Source organism: Miniopterus natalensis, chromosome 10 (genome assembly GCF_054644295.1).
Source record: "Miniopterus natalensis isolate mMinNat1 chromosome 10, mMinNat1.hap1, whole genome shotgun sequence".
NCBI classification, from domain to species: Eukaryota; Metazoa; Chordata; class Mammalia; order Chiroptera; family Miniopteridae; genus Miniopterus; species Miniopterus natalensis.
In genome coordinates this window covers 76,415,002-76,431,593 of record NC_142090.1, presented here as the reverse complement: position 1 = coordinate 76,431,593, position 16,592 = coordinate 76,415,002, and the positions used below count along the sequence as shown (strand labels likewise).

General features: G+C 46.4%; 1 protein-coding gene across 7 annotated transcripts in view; it reads right to left on the bottom strand.

Annotated features, from left to right (window-relative positions):
• CREB5 (cAMP responsive element binding protein 5) overlaps positions 1-16,592 on the bottom strand; it is a 362,805-nt gene that overhangs the window by 43,735 nt on the left and 302,478 nt on the right. The gene's annotated exons all lie outside the window — the stretch shown is intronic.

Genomic DNA, 16,592 nt, shown 5'->3' with positions numbered 1-16,592 from the left:
CCCAACTTTGGTGGTGGGATGAAGCTTACAACTAGAAGCAGATATTACACCAGACGAGGGGTTTCCATAGATGCCCAAGAAAGCTCAGCTCGGGCTTGTGCCTCTAAGTGGCCACAGTTCTGCTCTCAGAGGCAAGACAACCGACCAAGTTGCAGCTGAAGCCTTACTGTGCTTCCTCTACTCCTCTTCTTCTCTTCACCAGCTCCCCCTCCTCACAGCTCACTGTGTCACAACTCTCTCCTCCTGTACAAAACTTCCCACCCAAGGCGAGAATAAGGCTGCTGGGAGAAGGTGTTCTGGGGGCCCTGCTCCACTCTGAGGTCAGGTTCCATATCTGTCACCGTCCATCAGAAGCTTGCTCTAGGCACAGTTGTACAGAACCATGGCCCTACTGTCGATGACTGGCCTCATTTCACCATTGGCAGAAATCCCCCTCTTTTACGGTAATGAAAATGCTTGATGTTCAAGCTGGAGGAATGCTCTAGTGATCCTTTTCATATTTTAAACCTGATCCCCATTGCCAGCTTCCAGGATTATCCTACTGAACCAAATGATGGATCCCTTCATTTGGGTTACGGTCATACTCTAATTGTCCCCATGGGGTCCAAGAAATTACATTACAGTCAGGTAACCGAGGAACCTTCCCCAGTCCTCCTTAACTTTAACACCTAATTGCATGCACTTGAGTGTACAGTTAATTACTTCTATTTCAGGACATGCGCTTTGAGGCTCCAGGACATGTCCTGCACATGCATGGGAGGTTCATGGCCAACAATGTGCTCAAAGAATGAAGTTATGGCTGCCGGCCTGGTCAAAACAGGACTAATTTATCTGATTGAGTTTCAGTAAAAGAAAATTTAAAAAAGAAGATACATGTCTCTTTTTTACTACTTCTCTAACTTTTTGCATGTTAATCCTTCATCATTGAGACCAAAGATAGATGTGTTTGTTTTTGTGTATGTGTCTGTGTGTGTTTTAGAGTACTAGAGGACTGAATTGACAGCTAAGCACTTATGGGTAGAGGTCAACGCTTACTCGTTTATAGGACAAGGTCTTCTGAATGGTCTGGAAGAGTAAAAAAGGTCTTGCTTTGCCCAGGAGACGGCCTGAGGACAGAGAAGAGACTGGCTGAAGACTATCCTCAGTGAAAGCTGCTCAACTCAGATCTTATCAACTGGTTGAAACTGTCTCCTTCTGGGAAGCTGGCCAACATGGTTAACTCATTTGGGTGGGAGGAATTCCTTTATGTGATGTCATAAATGGTGGGACTAGATTGGAGCTCATGACCAAATTTCAGTGTTTGTAGGATTCTCTTGATACTTGTCCAAAAGTGACGGCTTAAAACCTTAACTTAGTCATAGAAGAGCTAAGACTAGAGATTTTATGAAGGAATCCTTCTCCCCAAACACACACGCAGTATCCTCAGGTTTCCATTTTACCCCCTGCTCCGGAAAAGCTCACTGACTATACAGCAATCTGTTTCACCCTGAGGTAAGACCTGTCTTTCTGCAACTCTGCCTCCTTTCCCACACTGCAGCTTTTCAAATACAGAGGGGAATTGCTACATCTCAGGTTAGATGCTGGCATTCCTTTACTTCTAGTACATGCAGCATGATTTTTGGATTCTTTAACCATTCTGAGGACATAGAAGTCCCCCCAGGAAGAGGGAGATTAAAGCAAGGGGTGTGAAATACTTCCAAATGCTACCAGTCAGCTTCTTGAAACTTCTCCATCTCCACACACTCTTGCTTCCCTGGAGAGTCTTTTCTTCACCAGCCTTTCCTCTTTCCCTTCTGGGGAAAGGAAAGAAGTGCTCCTCCCTCCCAGAAGGCACTTCAGGCCCCTCTATTCCAGAACATGCCCCTCAAACTCTTCTCCCCCTCCCCACTCCTCCACACAATGGATCCAAATCAAGTTTAATTCTGTATTTTTACCAAATAAATCTAATGTGTGCAAAATCCCAAAGTTGTATAAGTGATAATGTTATTTTTTTACCCTTATGAGGACCTTTTTCAATTGGCCACTCTCAAATGTGTTAATGATATTTGGGTTGTTTTTCTAAAGTTTTTCTTCAAATTTTCTTTTTACAATGAGATTAAACTTTAATGTATGTGTAGGACACCTGAATAGGTGCAAAATCCTTAAGCAGGGGTTACATTTTAGATGGGTCATAAAAAGACTGACCTTTGGGGAGCTGCTTTCGGTTGAAGAGACCTTAGGCAACATGGGCTGCTTCAGTCCTCTCGTTGGGAGCCTTGAAGCAGGGGCTGGGTGGATACAGATGCTTTGCCGCTTCATAATTTTGAAAGTAACTTTCTTTTACATGAAAAAAGGCACAGAGATAGAGTCGAGGGTGGTAGAAAGGGTGTCGGCCAATCTGCGGTGTGCCTCTGCTCCCGCAACCCCGGGGTTAAAGGTCGGAAAAGCTCATCAGTCTGAACCCTGTCTGTCCTGATCCCTCTTGGAAACTCTGAGTCTTTAGGGCCATGCTGGCTGAATGGTTATTTTGCAACATCTCTAATCAGAACCGCTGCCAAGTTCAAAAATGAACCCAGGTTTGTTAAGATATTTACTAATAGGAAGATTCCTGAAAGAACAGAGCAGAGCTCAAGCAAAGAAAACAATATTATGGATATAGATAGTAACCAGAGAGAGCCTGGCACCTCAGGATTTCCATTCTCTCTGCCCTCTCCCTCCCTCTCTCTCTCTCTCTCTCTCTCTCACTCAATGCTCTCTGACTTGTCAGTGACACTCCGCTTGCAGCTTGTAGCTAAGACTGGTTCACATAATCACAGTGAAAACAAATTAAAAATTCATACATGAGGGGAGAAAGAACTTAAAAATGGGCTAAGTTACTTGGGTACATAAATCCTAAATTTTAATTTTAATTTTATAAAAATTAAGTCATGAAGTGAAGATAAAACCTGGGTCTGAGCAGTTGTCCTTCCAGAATTTTTCTCTACCATGCGGTTTATTTATTTTTATTTTATTTTTTTAATCCTCAAGCAAGGATATATTTTTAATGATTTTTAGGGAGAGAGAGAGAGAGAAAGGGAAAGAGAAACATCAAAGTGAGAGAGAAACATCCCTGGGTTGCCTCTCATACCCACCCCGACAGGGGATCGAACCCGCAGTCTAGGCACGTGTCCTGACCTGGAGTCAGCCCCCCAACCTTTTGGTGTGTGGGGCGATGCTCCAACCAACGGGCCACCCTAGTGTGGAGTTTAAAACCAAGTGTGTATTACTCTTTGTTACAACGAACACACAAACAAAAGAAGCAGAACTAGACATCCGGACAGAGATTATAACTAATGCTCAGGCTGTGTTTAAATTGGCGCACAAAGGACCTGTACCTCCTTCAGACTTTACAGGTAATCACCCTGTCCCCAGGAGCATTAGGAGTTCTAGTGTAAGTGACACCTCTCATTGGTGAGGAGGCACGGTTGTCCCTCCACTTTCCAGGGGAGACGAGTAGGTGGGGAGACCTGAAAGTCTAGAAGGTTTATAACGTGTGGCCGCCCGGGCGCCTGACCGAGGGCCTTCCTTGCTATGACTTAAGGCTCAGGGACCCGAGAGAGCCGGGCCCAGGTCTCCAGCTCAATAAACAGTCACAGTCTGACGGACAGGCTTCAGTCTTAAGGCTAAAACCTGGGCATCCCCACTCCTTCCTCAAATGTTAGCTGAGCTCTAACCCATTCAGCGTTGTCCTGAGCTGTCCAGTGGAAGCCAGACAGCAGTTAGACAGGGTTCGAGAGGTCTGTTTAAATTCCTCACTGAGAACCAAGTAGGGCTTTTAACAAAAATCCTGGATGTGAAGCATCGCTTTGTTTTCCTTCGTTAGACTGTGTCTAATTTCTCATTTATTTAGCCAAATGATTTTGAAGTAACTTTAAAGAGATGGTTTATAACATAAAGAAATTGAGCATAGTAGCTAAACTAATAAACAATATTTAATGAGTTCCTATTATGCGCTAGGCATGTGCTAATGAGCATACAAATACCATCTCGTCTATTTTTTATTTGGTGTGTATTAGGATTTCCAGTTTGCACTCTGAAACACGGTAGCTCCAAGTCTAAGTAACTCGTCCAAGGTGTTAACCTCATGCTCGTCTGATTTCAAAACCCCTGCTTTTCCCTGCTGTGCCACCCAAAGAAAACATGTGCGATCAGAGTCGGCGCGGACTTGCGGCTCGCTCCCAGGGGCCTGCGCCTCCCGCGCGGGGAGAGGGCCCGAAGCGGGGCGAGGCCGCATCTGCAAACACCCCTGTGTGCTGCCCCATTTGCCTTCTAGGGGCACCTCACTGCGCACCCACCGTAACTACTCTGGGGTTTGAGATCCGGTGCAGCTGATGAGAAACAGATTTTCTGCTGTAAAACCAATCGGCAAAGAAGCGAGTTCTCCTCTTAAGCCATTCACGTCTCAACCAATATTTTCCTTACTTTGTATCGCTTGCGCCGACCCTCTTTTTTTGGTTGCTTTTGTTTCTGTTCCCCCTTTCTTTCCCCTTTTTTTATGTCATGTCTCCAAGGGAGAGATTGATATAGATGTCTACGCAAAGATAGGGCAAATGTGATTTTGTAGTATTTGCTCTATGTGGGAGACAAACACCAAAGGAGGGAACAACAGCTAAGGACCCAACTGCAAACCTAAAATGCACGCATGTTGTTTTCAATGAAATGTTGGTAAAGAATCTTGAATAAATATTCTCACATTTTTTTAAAGTGCTGGATTTGTACACGGGTAAAACATCTAGAAAATACACTCTTGGGTTACTGACCTTCAACAAAAAACTCAGATTGTGTTCAAGAAAATCAGGCCAGTTCCACGATCGTCTCTGCTCTTTACAGTTTCCGTCATGACACGAGTGACTACCACAGATGAAACATCCAAAGGCTAATTCATAATAAGGTCTGTTTTGGGAACCTTTCAAGTATTTTATAATTCAAAATAATGAAAACATCACTCATGTAAATAACAGTGAAATAATCAGCTCATCTTTGTCACTATTTTAATGACTAGATGTCTCATGGCTCTAATAAGCAGAGAATTTGACTATAAACTTCACAATAGATACATCTATAAAAGACTATGTGAAGGCAAAATTGTGTTTGCTCAGATAAGACACTAAAGTGACGAAAGATGATTTATGTGACATCAACAGGGTGTACGTGACCCTTCTAAATATCATTATCCTCAGAAATAAATTACTGACAACAATAGACAGAAATTACTACCAGCACTTACATCTAGACACTAGGGAGAAAAAAATGAAAGAAATCCTCCCTTACTTTTTAAAACATGTCAAATGAACCTAAGTTTAAAAATCTAATAGTCCATCCATTGAGAAAAACATTCATTCCTCAGGAAGATAGCAGCTTTACAAATCAGCAATATTGGCAAAGAGTCTTAAAAAGTGGAAAAGCAGGCTCTGAAAATAGAAAACAAATAAATTATAGCCCAGACTTTCTTTTAACCAGCAGGAATCAAACGGTCGAAGACCATCCAACAGGAATATTTGCACTAAGCTAATATTTACACGTATAAACCCTCTCGTTTTAGTTCTGATCTTTCTCTTAAACATCAGGCATTTTACAGCCTGGCAAAGTGCTGTGTTTGCCATCCCAAACCCAACTGGCTAACTGCAGACGAAAGCGTCAGCTTCTGGGTGCATTTTCTTAAAAGAGCGTCAGGACCTTCCCTGCTTTTCGGCTCTGGCTTGTGAGTAACATCGTGTAATTCGCTATAATGTTAACATGATCTTATTTATTGTTTGGTTGAAATTTTTAAAAATAACGAATGACATAAGAAAATGTTAGCGAGCTTAAGGGTGAGTGCAGGTCATTCGAAAAATTGTTTTTATATCCATTAGGTGGACACTGAAGGGAACTTCTTCAGGGCCGTGAATTGTATTTCTATACTCTGCCCTCCCCCAGTAAAATAATTACATCGTGCTCTTATGAATAAGAAAAATATTCAGGACACATTTCTAATAAAAATATCTGTTATCAAAGCCCCAGAATAAGAGCAGAATGGTTTATAGGAATATTGACAATCGGCTGAAAATATATTCAAGGGCCCTTCTTATTTTCAGGTCCCTGCTGTACAGCGGCCGGGCGCAGGGGAGAGTGGAGCCCAGTAGCAGGACCAGCTCTTCAAGGCCGGAGAGAGGTGGGGTACGGGAGGGTTGAGGGGAGAGGGTGTTTGGCTGCATGGGAAACTTCACAGATTTCTTGACAATATTAAAGCACATGAGCCCAAGATTTTCATAAAGACTAAAATTCTCTTTCCACCCCAGGCTTCTAAGAAACAGTGGCCTGTCTTGAAAAGCAAATTACAGAGAGAAAAGGGGAGTCCCTTTGAAAAAGCTCTATGGCACCCCCTCAAAGAGATGGGTCTGTTTATATAACACATGAGCACCTCAGAGCCTGAGCACCTGTCAGCAGCGTCCTAAGGCTGCCGAGGCCCAGGTAAAGGGGTTTCAGGTTGTGAGAGCAAGAGTGTTTGATATTCAAGAGCAGAACAGGGCATCCGGGAAAGCTCAGGGGCCAAACAGGAGAGTTTCTGACCTGATCACCCTCCAGAAGCTCTGGGGCCTGATGAAGACATGCAGGCCCAGTGAGGCGTCTTTCGGTCACAGCCCCACTTTGTCTAAGGCTCCTGACAAGCGTCTCTTCCCGGGTAAACCCTGGGAAAGCAACAGCGAGTCCCCCTTCCCAGATGAGGTCCGAGGGCTCTGTACTTGTGCTAACTAGTGACTACAGCCACGTCTCCCGGCTCTAACGCAGAATGAAGCACTAACGCTGTGGGAGGAAAGAAACGAATGGACAAAAGTGACCTGAATCAGTGTCACACTGCCTAGAGGCCATCTGAGAGGCTCAGAAAGAAAAGGAAATGGTCGAGTTTAAATTTAGGGCACAACTGCTTCGCTTAAGGAAAGAAAAGTATGCTTAGGATTATCAGGTTTTTATTTTATTTCATTTTTTGTTGATTAGAAGTGATGGCTCAAGGTACAGAAGGTTCTAGATTGTGAGCGTACAGCGAATAAAACAATTATAAAACGGTCACTAAAATGATGCCACGGTATTATTTTGCTTTAAGTTCTGTAGCATTAGTTATGTTTCAGCAGGATATTTGCATTTAATGCTGTGCATACAACTTCAAGTCCTTGTCCAAATCAATCATAGCAAAAAAAATAGTGAATAAATGCCCGCTGGGAAATTCAAACCACCAAACACAATGTATGGTGAATTAGTTTAAAATGAAAAGTGATTTAATCTATGAGACTTGAAAACGTGAGCACATTACTTTGACATCTAAATCTGTAAAACTGTATTCATACAAAATTTGTTTTTGTAAAATAATGATTTTATCTTAGGATTTTCTGTGAAACGTGGGGTGTTTAAGTTAACCGACCCCCACTGATAATCAAAGTAATTGCTTATACCAAATGTGGCCACTAAATTTGAAAAAAAAACAAGAAATTTGGATTGAATGATTGCGATGCTGCATGGGTATTTGGGGAAATCTAAAGTGTTAATTTAAATGACGCAGCAGGCGGGTTTACCTTTCTCCTCAATACAAACTTTCTTCCCCAAGAACTTTGAGAACAAGCTCAGTTTAATCTTCAACCAGTTAAGTTTCAGTTTAGATTCACGTGCCTCACACTGTTTTATCTTTATGTCACAAATTCACTTCTAAGAATTATTCTGCTTCCAGAAACAACCAGAATCAGACTATTTTAAAAAATGATTTAATACTTAAGGAATCACTGAAACCTTCGAAAGTCTTGGCATATATAGTTGGCTTATGTTCCTGAATTATCACTATTACTCCACGCACAAATATTTCCATAAGATAAATCACACACACACACACACACACACACACACACACACCTCTCACATGAAAGTGATGATATATAGGAAAACAGATGAACTCTTTCCCAGACACACAAAATGTTAACGATAAGATTTTTTCCAGTTGAAGAGCCCCTACCCTATTTGCATGTGTGATATTGGTATGGTACCACGAGAGAGAGATTTTCAATTAAGGCTTGAGTTTAAATTTAATTAGATAAATGTACTGTGTGGAGATCTGTACCATGTCCCCACTCAGCAGCTTAAAAGGCACCCACTCAAAAACCACTCCGCCTAGACCCTTCTGAAGAATGGATACCCACCCATGGACTTACCATTAGCCTTGAGCAGAGACCGTGAATTTGAGAACAAAAGGGGCCTCAGAGATCTTGTGGGGCACTTCGGAGTTTATAGGTGAGGTAACCGAAGTTCAGAGTAGTTAAGAACTTGCCCAAGGGCTCACTGCTGGTTAACAGCAAACATGGAGCCCCATCTAAGTCTCATCCAAGCTCTTCCCTGCTCCGAGGAACACACTTTCACACCCAAGGAAACAACTGCTCATGAAAATGTATTTCTTTTCATCTTAATTTTTTTTCTCCTCTTGAACTTGGGACCATCGGGCATATACTGATGTACTTCGAATTTCTGGGAATTGGAATCTATTTCTTTTGTCTCTGTTTGTAACCCTGTCAGTCTTACACTGGCCTGTGCCCTGTCCCAGTTCCCCATGTGACAATATTCTCTTTGGTTTAATGTGCAGGAAGCGAGAGGACATATATGTAGGCAGAGTCTCGGAGGGTTTCCCTGGGAGGAGAGCACCCTGTATGTGCTCCTCAAAGCACAAAGAGAATATACGTTCCTGCCACGTGGAAATATGGGGGAAGATTAATTAGTTACATTTGTAAAGTGCTTTGAAAATGAAGAGCACTATTATTACACCTAATTAAATGTCTCTCATATATTCAGCAACAATTTCATTTGTATTTGTTTGTGTGCCAAGAAAATAGCGGTGCAGGCTCAAGGAGGCACTGATACGAAACTGGTCACAGGTAAGCTTTGCTTCTTTCTTTTTAAGAAACAGTCTATCCTTTTATCACTTCTTCTTGCCTCTAGATGTGGATCTACCCCGAATGGGCACCTATTCATAAGTCCAAGTTCTATTTTGGAGTGAAACGCTTTTTAATAAATAGTTTGGTTGCACATGGCCTAACAGTCTCCCGACGAGGTAAATGCTGATTCACGGAGAAAGCCACAAATGATAATTTGTGCCCTACCTAAGTCACGGCAAGACTGCCCATCAGATGAACACAGGCATGCAGAGACAGCCTCAGCTGAAGCGAAACCCCTGGCAGGTCTGAATCATGCCCGCGGATCTTCAAGGTGGTATCATTAGTAGGACCTTGTAAACATCTTTCTGCACTGGTTAGGCCACTGTCTTAACCTGCAGCTGTGCCACAGGAGTGCAGAAGAACTCGGCTGGTGGGGTTTTGCTGCCACTTGTAGATGCCAGCAGAGTCTCCAGGGAGAGGAGAGAGAGGTGTGCGCGGACACCCAATCTGATTTAGAAATCAGCTCTCCTGTAGGTAATGCTGTGTTCTAATAAAGACCTGGAAATACAGACTCAGAGGGTGTAATTAACAGAGTTGGGAAATCAAAAAGGCAGAAAACTGTTGAGAGAGAAGTATGCCTATTGTCCCAAACATGTTTGGTGCACTAGGGAAACAAACCCAAATTCTTTCTCTTGGCATCTGCCCTGAAACGCACATCAGCTAATGAAGGGGGGGGGGTGGCATCGGGGTTGACATCATGGCATAACCGGCAGCCCGAGACCTATTTGTATGTGGTTAGGAGCTAAATTCTAGTTTACTGCTGATGTCATCAGTCAAACTCGCATTAGTGATGTGGATTGGCAAGCTTTCCGTTTCTTCCACATAATAAACAACCGTGGCACACCACAGACAAACAGAAACCTGGGCAGGTCGTGCATTCTGAAAAGCGGTGCAGTATCTGCATTCCGCACGGTTCCCACTGCCGGAGCTGCAGGAGCGGAGGCCGGGGGGAGTGATGACACACGACCGTCCCGTTCTGCGTTCTCTCTCCAAAGGCAAGCGGCCCTCCGACGTGGCCTGAACGCCCATGAGCGGAAACGGGTTTGCAGCACCCTGACTTAGCTGGAAATGCCGGCGGCCAGCGCTCCGCTTGGTACGCTCAGCAGGAAATAAAGAAAACGAAGCCTCATTTAAGGAGCACGGTGTGATCTGCATGAATGTGTACACTGTAAAAGTCTAATTGTGCATCTATAATTTCTGCTAGACGCACATACCTACTGCAAAAACCATAGGGGCACATCTGCTCCGGCTGTTGAAATTCTGCGAGAGCGTTCTTCAGATACATTATTCCAAGAAATCCCGTGTAAGTATAAATAACCCAAGTCAGACTTCACATAGCTGGCAAAAGCAAACGTCAAAATTGGGCAAATTTATATTTTATTGCTGCTTCTCTTTATTTTGGAGCGATTTCCTTTCTACTTGGCAAGATACACAGTACCTTAGCCCAAACTCAGTTGGGTTTCCAGTACAATCTCTGTGGCATATATGTTCACAGAAGTGCACTGGGTAAGTATTCCAAAGCTCAATTCATCTTTATTGTCAGTCTTGTTTTATTTAGGGGAAAAATGTGTGCGCGCCTGTGCGTGAACACTCACATTCAAACACACATATCCATGGCCTGAATAATCTTCAGAAGTTGCTCTCTAAGTATTTTCTGCAAGAAACAGCTGAGCTAATCACCCCCAGTAGAAATGAGGGGTGCTCAGGGCCGAGCCATCTGCCCCCCACTGGCCTCCTGACAGTGTGTGCTTTTCATTAATGCTTGCTGGAATTACTGACGGCTCACTTTAAATACACTTTTCTGTAAGTCAACCAACAAAACTAATTAGGGACCGTGAAAGGCTATATTGATAGAGTGAAACTATATAAAACAGTTCTGACAATTCTCCTGGAGGACGCCATATATCATGGGACTTTGCGCTCGACTCCGGGCTCTTTTTGGCTAGAATATAAATAAACTAAAGTAAAATCTCAGGTTTTAAAATGACTTTAAAGAACCACACATTTCCTGAAAGAACCATTTTCAAATTACACATAAACATGTTTAATCAGTCTTTACTGCTCTAAGTGGCGGGGGGTGGGGCGGATTTCACAGGGGCCTGACTCAGCGACCCGCAGACGGTGGCTCGGACCCCAGTGGGGCCCGCAGGAGGCCGCTGGGTGGATCCGTCTCCCCGAACTGACAAGTTCGTTCAGTCACAACTCATTTGATGGGTTCTCCCTTCTCTTCACACACCAGCCCTCCCACTTCGCAGCTACACCCCAGCGAACCGGTAGCTTGAACATGACAGATTCAACCCGGGGTAACAACCGTAGCCAAACCAGCCGGGCACCACGTCAGCTAAGGCAGCCTTGCCCAGCCGGTGGCCAACAGAAGGGGCACACGGGCACGTCGCCGTGAGCCCTACAGGCTACAGAAACAGCCAGCTTCTGATGTGCTCATCCCGAGAGAGCAAAGGACTCAGCGGCACGTGGGCACGAATCTGACACTTACCGGTTACTAGGCCTCCCCAAGCCTCAGTGTCTTCATCTCCGTAGGAATGACGGAGACAACGATGGCTGCTGCTGGGGTGACCACTGCCCCTTATACTACAACACAGCACTGCACCATGCCACCCCCACTGCACCATGCCACAGCACTGCACCATGCCACCCCCACTGCACCATGCCACAGCACTGCACCATGCCACCCCCACTGCACCATGCCACAGCACTGCACCATGCCACCCCACTGCACCATGCCACCCCCACTGCACCATGCCACAGCACTGCACCATGCCACCCCCACTGCACCATGCCACAGCACTGCACCATGCCACCCCCACTGCACCATGCCACAGCACTGCACCATGCCACCCCACTGCACCATGCCACCCCACTGCACCATGCCACCCCCACTGCACCATGCCACCCCACTGCACCATGCCACCCCCACTGCACCATGCCACCCCCACTGCACCATGCCACCCCCACTGCACCATGCCACCCTCACTGCCGCTACTGCGGCGGCCGCTGCTGCCACGGCTACCGCTACGCCACTGCCCCCACTGCCACCACAGCGACCCTCCTCCTACCACCACTAACACCACTACACACACGACCCCATCGCCCCCACTGCCACCACAGCCACCCCTCCTCCTACCACTAACACCACTACACACACGGCCCCATCGCCCCCACTGTCACCACAGCTACCCCTCCTCCTACCACTAACACCACTACACACACGGCCCCATCGCCCCCACTGCCGCCAGAGCGACCCTCCTCCTACCACTAACACCACTACACTACACGGCCCCATCGCCCCCACTGCCACCACAGCCACCCCTCCTCTTACCACTAACACCACTGCACTACACGACCCCATCGCCCCCACTGCCACAGCGACCCCTCCTCCTACCACCACTAACACCACAACACTACATGACACCACCACCACTGTTACTACTACAGCTACTGCCATGACCACTGATACAACAACACTACACCACCCCCCACCACCACTACTACACCTACTGCCACTAATACCACAACACTACACACCCCATCACCACCACGGTTACTGCTACAGCTACTGCTGCTACCACCACTAATACTACACACCCCATCACCCCCACTGCTACTACAACGACCCCTCCTCCTACCACTAATACTACACCACCACCACCACCACCACCACTACACCTACTGCCACTAATGCCACAACACTACACCACCACCACCACCACCACCACCACTACACCTACTGCCACTAATGCCACAACACTACACCACCACCACCACCACCACCGCTGCTACTGCAGCTACAACACTATAATACTGCCAACCACCATCACCACGGCAACCACTACACCACTGCTGTTACTGTTGCTCTTGCTCCTAGGACCACAGCGCAACAACAGTGCTGCCACCACTACCACCGTTCCTGCTGCTGTTGCTGTTGCTACGCTCCTACTGCTGCACTCCTGCTCCTCCCAGTGCGATCGCCACCGCTCACTCCCACGGCTACTATCATTGCTGGTTATGGCGACACAGTGGGCAACGGCTTGGACTCCCACAGCGAGACTCCTGGTCTCATGTCAGTTCCTTTCTTACTAACTGTGGGCTTTTGCATAAGCTAGTCAACGTTCCTGTGCCTCAGTTTCCTCCTCTATAAAATAATGATAGTATAAGTAAATATCTCGTAAGATTGTTAAAACGGTTCAGGGTGCTGATATTTATAGAGCATTGAGAACAGTGCCTGGCTTAAGGAAAGCACTACATAACAGTATGCTAAAAAAAATTCTCATGGCTAATTGATAACTGGTAATAATGCAATGTGATGGGTATTAACCGTGTTTAACTTGGTACCTGTAAACAACATACTGCACACTGTCAAAATTCATTTCTTAATGGTTGATTATACAGTCTTAGAAAGCTAAGTGCCTGAACCAATTATCTGTGAAACCATGTATTGAATTCTTGGAACCAGCAATTTAAACACGATGCAGGGATAGTCAATTGACCTCCGTGTCTCTCTCCCTCTCTCTGAAAACTGCTGCCAACTCCCAACAAATGTCTCTGAACATTAGTGAAGACTCTTGCCAAGTTCGAAGTATATGGTGGTGGCTGGTACTAATAACCCATGTGGTGCTTGAGTTGGAGCCATTCTGGAGAGACCAGCGGTAGTCATGCCGGTTGGGGAGGTTTTGGGTCTCAATGAAAATTTCTGGAAAAGAATCCTCTCCAAGTGCAAAATTAGCAGGTCTCCATCCCACAGAACGCAGGGGCTACTGAGGCACAATTTACTTTTACTAACTGAGAAAGGGAGCTGCAGGCCCCTCCTGTGACAGTGACTTGCCTTCCACTATGCTTCTGTCTTACGCCCAGGGTCAGAGAGTCACCGACCCTCTAGGAGGCCAGGAAGTGCTTACCAACAGGTAGGTCCATCACTCAAGGCAGGCGGTTTGCATACAGTGGTGCTAAATATGCTGTAAATTCTGGGCTTCTTCTGCACCTTCCTATGTTTTGTACAAAAAATCTATAGCAATTAGATAGAAGTTCTTTGAGAAGAGAAAATGTGTTTTATACCCCCAGGGTGCCCGGTGCATGGTAGGTTTGAACAAATGCTAGCTGAATGAATGAACGGATGGACCTGGAGATCTCTGGAACGCTTCAGAAATACACTTGAGCCTCAGACTCACGGAACCGAGGTTGCCTGAGTAATGGCTGGGTCTTTGGCTGGCAGCACTCACTTCATTCTTTTCACGGGGAGCAGCTGTCGGGATCAGTGCTCCGCGGCCACGAGCAGAAGTGAGAGGAGAGCACCGTTTAGTCACTGTGAGACGCTGCCCACAGTGGCCTTGCCGCAGTCCCAATCTGGTGGGGTTTGCTTCCTGTTACTAGCTGATATGTGCTCCTCGCACATCACTGCCAGATTCACCTCCCCCAAAATTATTTCATCGTGTCCCTCCCTACTCATAATCCTCAGTGACTCATTAGTGCCTCAAAGAAAATGACCATTTCCTCAGGCTGGCATTCCAGAGCCTCCACGGTCTGGCTAGCACCCAGCGTGCCCTGCCAACTGGACCTCTGTTTCTCTCACATGGATCAGCCTCAGCTCCACAGGTCTATCGCCGATGCCTGGACACGGACTTGGTCCCCTGTCACTTGACTCATCTATTCGAGAGTTTGTATCTTGAGCAGTTGTTATAAACAGGGCATCGCCACCTCTCTCTTTATACCATTTTCCTCAGCTGAAGGAGCCAAAGGCTGTTTCTCCTTCAATGACCTGTCCATTTCCTGCTTCCCTGACCAGGTCCTCTCTGCAAGCCCACCAAGCCCAGAAGCACCTTTTCCTTCCCTGGATTCCCCTAGCAAGGCCTCTGCACAGCCTGCATGTGGTACCCAGGTCATCAACTGCTTTGGTTATTAAACTTCCTGCTCCCCCACTTAGTGGGGCTATAAACTTCTCCAGGGAATGGATCATCAACACCCTACCCCCCCCCCCCCAAGGTGTAACCTAGTCAACTGTAAGCTCTGTAATCCCCCGAAGAGATTCCTGAAATGCAGCCTACAGAGCCTGGACATTCTACAGAACCCACCTCACCTCTTCCTACAGTTTAGGTTTGGGGGGGCTGCCTTTTTAGGGGGTTTACAAGCTCAGGCCTCAGATGAGAGTTTTCCTGGAGAGCTTCTGAAAGCTGTTGTTATTCTTGGTTATCGCGGCACCCAATGAGGCAGGTACAAGCAACGGCACGGCGTCCGTATCTTCAGAATATCTTCTTATTTAAATTGGATGCCGCGCGATGCCAAGTGGAGAGTGAAGGATCCCTCTCCGCTGTACAGCAGGAGGTAGAAGGCCTGGAGAGCTTGCTGGGAAAGAACAAGGAGTGGTTTTTTCAAGTTCTCACAGCTCTAATAAAGATGGTGTTGCAAGGGGCCGCCTGCCAGCGTGCTCTTGGCAACCAGCTCACCCCTCTAAGTCAGTAGGAGCTGGAGGCAGAATGTGAACTGACACGTATCTCCATCCAGTCTTCTGGTGGCTTAGCTCGGGGGTGCTGGCCTGCGCTGCTGGGGAGGGAGGCACCCCGCAGCGGGCTCCCGCCACGACGGCCCGGATCCCACCCGGGTCCTGAGACTGAGCAGTAAGGAACTGGAGACATCTGTCCCTTTGAGAGCGGCTCACTCAGGTGCATGTTCAAAGGAGCAGAAACTACACGCTGCCACGGATCTGACCACATGCCCCTCCTCGCACCTCTGGCTCTGTGCTGGGCACCGGAATTATTCGTGACGCCCAGTGCGTCCCTACCCTCAGGCAAGCAGTGCCCGTGCCCCAGGCCGCGCGAGCAAGCCGAGGGCCTCCGGAGCGAGAGGGGCAGCCCTGCGGCTTTAAGAAGGAGCCGGGGCAGCCCGGCGGCCAGGCCTGTAGCTTCAGCTGCGCTCTTACCTCACTCTCCTCCTGCGGTGACCTCACCCCGCCACAATGCCACCATTCATGGGGACGGGCTGCAGGGCCGCACACAAGAGTTTCATTTAGTCACAGAAACATGGGTGTTTAGCCTGTTTGATTAAAAATGAAAGCCAGAGAGTTGGCTTTCTGCAATGTGATGGGGCCGAATGAGGCGTTTTGTTTTTTCCCTTTAATAAGTTCAATTTTAAAGACTAACTGAAAAGAATAATAGTAAAGATGTCTCCTCCTAGGTTTTCTCCCTGGAAAACTGTCTCCCCTTCTCTCATCCTATCTTGTATCATAGCCCATAGATCCCATAGGTCTTCTATTTACTCTTAGAAAGTCCACCATAGGAAATCTAGACATTGAATTTTTTTCTCAAAATACAGACCTAATTTTAAAATGTCTATTCATTTTATTTACCAAGCAGCTTCTTAGGACTCTCTCTGAATGTGTGTGTGCAAACGTATACACGTAAATATTTAGGATTAAACTCAGAGAGGGCACGCCTTTGAGTTGCCTTGAAGGTTGTAACCTACGCTGGGTTAAAAAGAGAAATCGGAAAGAGGTTTCAAAGAATCTATCTCTCCAAAGGACACCTGTGGAATCACTGTTAATTTTAATTTCTCAAGAATATCTTTCTCCTGTTAACAAAAGAAGCCTAGAGTTGGAAAACAAATAAATATGAAAAAGAA